Genomic DNA, 9,171 nt, shown 5'->3' with positions numbered 1-9,171 from the left:
GCACTCGACGCGTAAGCGTCGATGACGCGCATGCATCATATGTCATTGTGTAATCTTAATAAAATAAACAGAGAGTTGTGCTGGAACGACGCGGAAGGGGTGTCTGGCGCACAAGAAAACCAACACGTACGCGTGGGCATGAAAATCAGCGTTAATAGTGAATTAAACAGAGAGTTGGGCTGCCACTGTGCTGGAAACAGGCGAGTAGTCACGTGTACGCGTGACCGACGCTCGCGCATCAGTGTTCATTTTCGGCCACCCACGCCTACGCATGGGCGACGCTTACGCGTCGCATGGCTAATTCAGTTTTTCACGCGTACGCATGCATGCGCGCGTGACGCGTCCTGTTTTTCATTTCTTACTTCTTTCTCCTCTCATTTCTCCTTCGTTCTTCCTCCTTTCTTACTTTCTTCTTCTTCATTTCTTTAACTTCTCATTCTTATTCTCTTTCATTCTATTTTCCTTATTGCATTTGCATACTTTCACTCATTGCATTTTAATTTTGTGCATTTTTTATTTTCTTTTCTAAATTTGATATTTTTTCTTTGGTGTTGAATTTTTTTGCTCAACTGTTGAATATCTCTTGCATTATTCTGGTGCTTCGTGACTTGTTTTATTCTAATTGGGTGATATTATTTAAGTCGATGCTAATCTTCTATGACACTTGTATTTCTTTTGCATTGATATGAACTTATATTGTCTTTCATGACCCGCTCTCTCTTCCCCATTGTTGCAATTTTTGCACTATTGATATGCCATTTGCTTCTACTATTTTCTCACTTGCATGTTGTAGCTACCATGTAATTGAGACCCTCATTATTTGGCACCCACCCATACTTTATATATTTTCTTATCTTTATTTCTGGGTTACTTTTCTTCTTTTTCTCTTCTTTCAGGATGGCACCGAGAAGAGAAAGGAAAAAAACTTTTCAATGGGGGCAACGAACAAGTCCATCTGCACAATCTTTAGAGAAAATCATCAGTTGTAACAACCCATCCACTTGCACATCTTTGCATGCACCGAGGACGGTGAAATCTTTAAGTGTGGGGAGGTCGATACCAACATTCATGGGTAAGTTATTTTCTTCTCAACACCAATGTTTAATTTTCTTTGTTAAATTAGTTGTTGCTTTTGCATGTTTGATCGCATGTTTGTTAGATTTTGTGCATATTCTACTACTGCTTGGTTGAAGTAATAATTTCTTTTCCAAGAAACTATTTTATAGCATTTCACTAATTTGAATTAAAATTTTTATTAAACTTGTTTGAAGAAATATTATATTGGAACATGGTTAGAGCTCGAACACACAAAACCAGTGAGATTTTGAGCCTATTTGATTGGTTGCATTTTATCAACCAATATTTTATTTTTGCTGTGTATTTTTCTCTCTAAAAGTGTGATCTTTGTCTTGCTTAATTCTATATTTCCATTGTTTGATGTATGCGTGCACTTATATGATTGAGGCCTTGTTTCACTGAGCTTACATACCCATATGGCCTTAACCTTTTCATTATCCTTTGTAAACCAATGTTGAGCCTACTTATTGATGAATCCATATTTGATGATGATTTTTGGTTAGAATTGAATGGATTTTCATCATATAAACTCACACTTATTCCCTTGAATAGCATGCTTTTGATCTCTCCTTCCAATTTGTGCTTGATCATGAAAATATGCTTTTTTATACTTAATTTAATCTATTTTATTCCATTTTTCTTCCATTCGATGCCTTGATATTTTTGGTGAGTGCTTTCAAGTATGTAAGGTAGGAATGGATTGGAGAAAACAGAAGAAGAGTATGCAAAGAGGAGGAAGCAAGAGAAATCAAAGGAGTAAGCTCAGAAACGTGTGCGTGCGCACAACTACCTGTGCGTACGCACAGCTGATGCGTGAGCATCTTTCCTATATTTTCCTAGTGAATTTGCATGTAATTTGTTGAGTTTAATCAAGAATTAATTATATTTTATCCACTATGGATGCTATTTTGAGTTTTGTGCAATACTGTTTATATTAGGTAGCATTTGCCTGGATTTGATGGAGTTTCTGCAGCATAAGAAGCAAAGGAGATGGCAGCGAGGAGCGACGCGTATGCGTGACAGATGCGTGCGCGTGATTTGGAGCTTTCCATGACGACGCGTGCGCGTGACCGACGCGTCCGCGTGACTCGCGAAGAAGACCATCGACGCGTACGCGTGACCGACACGCGTGATATGCGCCACGTGCAGAAAACGCTGGGGGCGATTTCTATGCCGTTTTTGACCCAATTTTTAGCCCAGAAAGCACAGATCAGAGGCTGCAGAGTGACGAAATCAAGTGGTCCCCATCCATCAATTGAAGACTTATGGATTGCTATAATTAATTCTAATTTAAATTCAAATTTGATTTTTAAATAGGAAAAGATATTATTTTAATTTTAGATTTTTTTATTAATTAGGATTAGTTATAAAAAGGGGATTCCATTAGGGAACTCTGGGGGATTAAGATCCATCATATTGGAATTCAGTATATTTTACCTGAATCCTTATTTTCTCTTTACCATGAGCAACTAAACCTCCACTGTTAAGGTTAGGAGCTCTGTCTACTTCTATGGATTAATTTAATTGCTTTTTCTATTTTAATTCATGTATGGATTTATGATTTAAGAATTGTTTTTGCTTTTTATTTTATGAATTTGGGTGGAACAGAAGTATGACCCTCTTTCTATTTGAGTTCTTGTATAACTTGGAAAAGCTCTTTACTTGAACAACAGCTTGAAAACATATTCTCCTAAATTTTAATTATCTGGATTTAACGGGATACGTGACATATAATCCTTTTATTTTTGGGTAGTTAGAGTTTTTGTGGTATATAAACTGGAATTTGATCATCACCCTCTAATTGGAATTAATTGACCAAGGAATTGGCTGTTGATGAATTTTATAGGAGACTAGGAAGGTCTAAGGAATTAGGGTCTAGTCACATATAGTTTGCCATAAATTAAATCCTACATGGTTAAAATAGTTAGTAAGAAAAATTAATCCAGAAAAATAGATAACTCTGAAGCCTTAACTATCTTCTCCATATTTTCTTCCCAAAGTATTTACTTGCCTTTCTTCAATATTCTTGATAATGTTTAATGTCTTTTATATTGCTTCTCAACACCAATTTTTGTTTGTCTAACTAAGCTTATCAAACACTATTGTTGCTTAATCCATCAATCCTCGTGGGATCGACCCTTACTCATGTAAGGTATTGATGCACGGAAACTTGTCTCTCAACAAATTCCCCTTCGGCTAAATATTGTTTTATTATTTTTCAAAAAAAAATTTAAAAACTTTCCTTGTTTTCTTCCTTTTCGTTCATAACCCCCCCCCCCTTTTTGTCTTCATTTGGTTTGATTTTATTTTTTTTCTTTCTTTCCGTGCATTCCTTTTCTTTTCTTTTTATTAATTTTTAATTTTTATTTTTCCTGTTTTCAAAACTTTCGTTCGTTCTTCACTTATTTTTTCTTTTTCTTTTTATTTTCTTTTATTTTCATTTTTTTCTTTTCATTAATTTTTATCTTTTTATATTTTATTAGTTTTATTTTATTTTTGTCTCTAAAAAAATATATTTAATAATAATTTAATACTAGTAATTTTTCTTAATTTTTGAAATTAAGTTTGTTATCTTTTAGTTAGTTTTATTTTAATTTTTCTTATTTTAATTTTTAGAATTCTGTTATTTCTTCTTTACTTTCCTGTTTACCACATGGTGCGTTTAATTCTATTTGGTGTTTTGTGCTAAGGAAAAATAATGGAGAGAGATCGTCTGGGTTACTACTCATACCCGAGTAGTGATCCATATCATTATGAATGGGGGAACTATCCGAATTTTGGTTGGCAAAGTCAAAACCAAAGAAACTTCAATACTCCATGTTCCAACTATCAAGAACCACCATCTCCATATCCATACCAAGAACCACCACCTCTCTATCCATATCAAGAACCATCATCTTTCTACCCATATCAAGAGCCACTATCTACCTATTCATACTAAGAACCATCCTCTTTTTACACCTATCAAGAACCATCATCTCCTTCTTATTCATATCAAGAGCCACCTCCTTCTTATTCATCTCAAATACCATCAGATCTTGAGCTTCCCATGAAAGAATTCTTACATGATATAAAGACAAGTGTCAAAAATGTAGAGAAGCATGTGCAGTCGATTATCAAACCACAGGAAGAGGAGCAAGCAAATTCCTTCCCAAGAGATATAATACAAGATCCTATAGAAGAAAGTGAGGAAATCAATCAAAGGAGTTCATACTTTAGTGAATTAGAGAACTTTCCATTCTCACACATGGAAGAAGAGGAAGATGCAAAAACAAAGGAGGAAGATGCATCCACAAAGGAGGAAGATGCACAACCTCCCATGCCCTTGGTAAGCAATGAAGAAGAGATTGAATTAGAAGATGGCTACCAAGAGGAAGAGGTTGAAATTGAGGAAGCCTGCAAAAAAGTGGAAGAATTCAAAGAAGAACACAAGGGAGTGGAGCTTGCAAAACCTCTCCCAAAGCCATTACAATCCAATACAACATTCAAGTGGGTAAAATTCATATCCTTAATCTTTACGTTCCCACTTGAATATGGGCTACTGGAGACGGTTGGTCAACTTAGAGCTCTTTGTGGCATTAAGAGTAAGAGGAAGATGGTTAGTGGTGAGATTTGTCAAGCAAGGTTCAATATGGTTGCATTCTCCAAAGTGAACTGCAAGAATTGGTGTAGAGCTCAATTGAATGGGTCTAGAAGGTTGTTTGGATGTCTCTATGAGATTCAGATTGCTTGCAACCCGGTGGGAACAATGGTGATCCACAAGAAGACGGGTGTAAAAGCAAGGTTTGGGACCCTGGAATTCATTCTCGCAATCAACACTCCTGGGGCCTTGTCACTTGCTTCAACTTGCTCGAAGGCGTTATGCGCCTAGTTTGGAATCCCGGTAGCCATTGGAATTACAAACATTGGTGGAGATTCCTGGACCAGTACAAGCACAAACCACCATGACAAGGAGCTCACCACATGTCCAACTTAAGGACTTTAACTAAAAGTGCTAGGTGGGAGACAATCCACTGTGGAACCGAACACCTCAAGCTATATATAAAAAAAAGAGAGCACACGACGCACAATCGTCACAGACGCATATGCATTATATGGGTGTGCGTGAAAAAAATAAAAGTGAACAAAGAGTTGCACGGGAGTGGCACAGGAAGTGTGCCTGGTGCACTGATGCCAGGGCATTTTGGCCAGTTTCACTAACCTCTTCTTTATGGTTTTAGGGTAGTTTCATGCACTTTCTTAGGAAATAAGCAAGTTTTGGGTAGAATTTCACTTACATCTTGATTCAAGCTAACATTGTGATTTTTATATGAATTCATGAGAATTATGCATGAATTGAATGACAAATTGGATGATGCATGTCTCATAAATTGGACTAGAACTTTGATGCACTTTATTGCTTGATTTTAGGACAAAGGAAGCAAGGAAGAACCACGTTAGCAGCCACATTAGTCTAACTAACGTGACCTCTAACGTGGAAGGAGAGCTAGCTTGCAACGTTAATGAGAAAAGTAATCGCCAATAACGTCCTCGAAGCCAGCATAGCCCACATTAATTACCACGTTAACTACATTAACGTGGTAGTTAACGTGGAAGAAGAAAATGAAGCCAACGTTAGTGACACTCACCTTTGTCACTAACGTTGGACCAAGCTCATATTGGCCACGTTAAGAACCACGTTAACTCAGTTAACGTGGACTCTAACGTGGGGAAACAAAAGAATGATCAACGTTAGTGACACTCACCTTTGTCACTAACGTTGAGCTAAGCCACTTTGAGCCACGTTAGTTGCCACGTTAACTCAGTTAACATGGACTCTAACATGGAGGGAGCAAAGAATCGCCAAGGTTAGAGACTCTCACCTTTGTCACTAACGTTGGGATGAGCCACTATGAGTCACGTTAACCCCCACGTTAACTACATTAACGTGGAAGCTAACGTGAGTAAAAGGGATGATGAGCCAATGTTAGTGACACTCACCTTTGTCACTAACGTTGGAGATGGCTAGCAATACCACGTTAGAAGCCACGTTAACCTAGTTAACGCGTACTCTAACGTGGGAAGTAGGGGCATTTTGGAACATTAGTGACAAAGGTAAGTGTCACTAACGTTCTCGAAGATGTGGCAAGCCTACGTTAAAGGTCACGTTAGCCACACTAACGTGAACTCTAACATAGGGAGAAAGGAGGATTCTCAACGTTATTGGAAAAAGTAAGTCCCAATAACGTGTGCGAAGGACCAAGAGGCAACGTTAGTGGTCACGTTGATGCCACTAACGTTGAAGTTAACGTGGAGCATCCTTGGGTTAGGAACGTTAGTGAAAAAGGTGATTGTCACTAATGTTCTCGAACCCACACTTTCACTTAACGTTAACGCCACTAACGTCCTAAGCTAGAATCGCTGCCTACTTCACACTTTCTCTCTGCAAGTAAAGCTAAGCCCACTGAAGAAGATAACTGCTTCAACTCAAGATCTAAAGGTCCATATCCAATACTTGAGGAGCCAACTAGAAGATCAGAAGAATAGTATAAATAGGGAGAACTTTGAACTAGAAAGAGGAGCTTTTGGCATTATTAGAATTACTCTCTGTATTTTACTTTCTCTGCAACTTTTAGTTTAATTCTCATAATGTACTCTCCATCTATGCTTTTCATTCCCAGAGCTATGAACAAGTAAACCCCTTTCATTGGGCTAGGGAGCTCTGTTGTAATTTGATGGATCAATAATAGTTTTCATTATCCTTCTTCTCTCTTTTCTCTTGATTTTACTAGAAAGCTTTCAATCTTCATCCAATTGAGTAGTTATCTTGGAAAAGAAGCTATTCATACTTGGATCTCTTCTGAACCTTGGAAGAGGATTGAAGAGATAATGCTAGAATCGCTTTCTCATGTTGGACCAAATTGGGGTTTGGGCGGATATGGTGACATATAATTCTCCCAATACTTTGATTTGGAAATACATGTGGTATAATCAGTGACCACACTTCATCTCTTCTCATGAGCAATTAGACCAAGGAATTGGCTATTGATCTAATTTGAGAGATTGAATTACCAAGGAATTGGAATTCAATCGCTTAAGATTGCCAAGGAGATCAATGAATGCATTGATTGAGGAAGAGATGAAGATGAACTTGATCCGAAGAATGCAACATCTCCTATGCCCAATGAACTCCCTATTTTTGATCTTACCTATTCTCTTTACTTTCTGCTATTTACTTTCATGCTAAACTCCCCTTCCCCATTTAAGATTCTGCAATTTACCTTCCATCATTTATTTTTTGCAATTTACTTTCCCTCCATTTAATTTCCTGCAATTCTCAACCCAATTTCTGCTTAGCTCAACTAGAACATTCTTCCAATTAAAGTTGCTTGACCAATCAATCCCTGTGGGATTCGACCTCACTCTATTGTGAGTTTTTACTTGACGACAATTCGGTATACTTGCCGAGGGAGATTTGTAAAAGGACAAGTTTTCATGCATCAAGTTTATGGCGCCGTTGCCGGGGATTGATTTTGTATCAACAATGGTTAAATTGGTGGATAACTAGATTGAGCATTTGTTTTTATTTTGTTTGATTTAAGTTCATTTGAGTAATTTACCTTCTGTTTAGCTATTTTCTTCCCTTTCCCCTACCCATTTTCTTAGTTGTTTACAATTTAGTCACTAACCCACTAACTGTTTGATATATTACATCACTCACACTAACAGCATTTCTGTAGAAATTACTGTCTGCATCTATCTCTCTTGCTTTTGCTTTGTTGGTTGTATGACAGGTAGAAGAAGCGGGGCTTCAACTTCCTTTGATTCTGAACTTGAGAGGACCTTCCTTAGATTAAGGAGGGAAGCAAGAGAAAAGAGAGTAGTTGGTGCTGAGGAAGAGGAAGAGTACTTTGAACCAGACATGGATGAGAATATGGAAAACCATCATGAAGAAGAGGCTCACAACCATGGCAGAGAAGGTCCAGCGCATCAGGCTGGGCAAGAGAGAAGAGTTCTGGGTTCTTACATCAACCCAAACCCAGGAAACTGTGGGAGTAGCATCCAAAGGCCAACCATACATGCCAACAACTTTGAACTAAAGCCACAGCTCATCACCCTTGTTCAGAACAATTGTTCATTCGGAGGAAGTATCCAAGAAGACCACAATCAACATCTAACCACCTTCCTGAGGATATGTGATACTGTGAAGTCTAATGGTGTTCATCCTGACACCTATAGACTACTTCTGTTTCCCTTCTCGCTCAAGGAGAAAGCATCTAAATGGCTGGAATCCTTTCCAAAGGAGAGTTTAGCAACCTGGGAAGATGTAGTGAACAAGTTCTTGGCAAGATTCTATCCTCCTCAACGGATCAACAGGTTGAAAGCTGAGGTACAAACATTCTGGCAGCAGGATGGTGAGACTCTATATGAAGCATGGAAGAGGTTTAAAGACTTGACAAGAAGATGCCCGCCAGATATGTTCAATGAATGGGTGCAGTTGCACATTTTCTATGAAGGCCTTTCATAAGAATCAAAGAAGGCAGTAGATCACTCATCCGGGGGATCTCTGAACAAGAAGAAGACCATTGAATAAGCCATAGATGTCATTGAGACTGTAGCAGAGAATGACTACTTCTATACTTTTGAAAGGGGCAACACTAGAGGAGTGATAGAGCTGAACAATATGGATGCACTGCTAGCTCAAAACAAGATGATTACCAAGCAATTAGCTTACCTCACCAAGAAGATGGAGAGGAATCAAGTAGCAGCAATCACCACTTCAGCAGCAACCCAAGAAGGAGTGAATGAAGAAGCAGAGGGTGATCAGGAATAAGCCAACTACATTGGGAATTCACCTAGGCAGCAACATGACCCATACTCCAAAACATATAATCCTGGTTGCAGAAACCACCCAAACTTTGGGTGGAGAAATCAACAGGATCAAGGCCAGGATCAGAGACGCCACAACCCCAGCAACAATGCAACTCACCAACATTCCACACAGAGATCATATCAGCACCCACCTAACAACACACCTCAACATCCATACCAAAGTCAAAATGGCCCTTCTCACCCCTCCAATCTCAACTCACCATCATCTGAAGATAGACTCTC

At 38.4% G+C, this 9,171-nt stretch overlaps 1 non-coding gene across 1 annotated transcript; it reads right to left on the bottom strand.

The window, feature by feature from the left end:
- Nucleotides 1-8,431: 8,431 nt before the first annotated feature.
- Nucleotides 8,432-8,538, bottom strand: LOC148580701 (small nucleolar RNA R71). Its single transcript, XR_015899023.1, has one exon. It is a non-coding gene; the product is annotated as a small nucleolar RNA R71 (small nucleolar RNA).
- Between the last annotated feature and the right edge of the window lie 633 nt (nucleotides 8,539-9,171).

This window comes from Arachis ipaensis, chromosome B10, assembly GCF_059453495.1.
Source record: "Arachis ipaensis isolate K30076 ecotype BB chromosome B10, ASM5945349v1, whole genome shotgun sequence".
Classification (NCBI taxonomy): Eukaryota; Viridiplantae; Streptophyta; class Magnoliopsida; order Fabales; family Fabaceae; genus Arachis; species Arachis ipaensis.
This window is presented reverse-complemented; position numbering and strand designations above follow the sequence as displayed.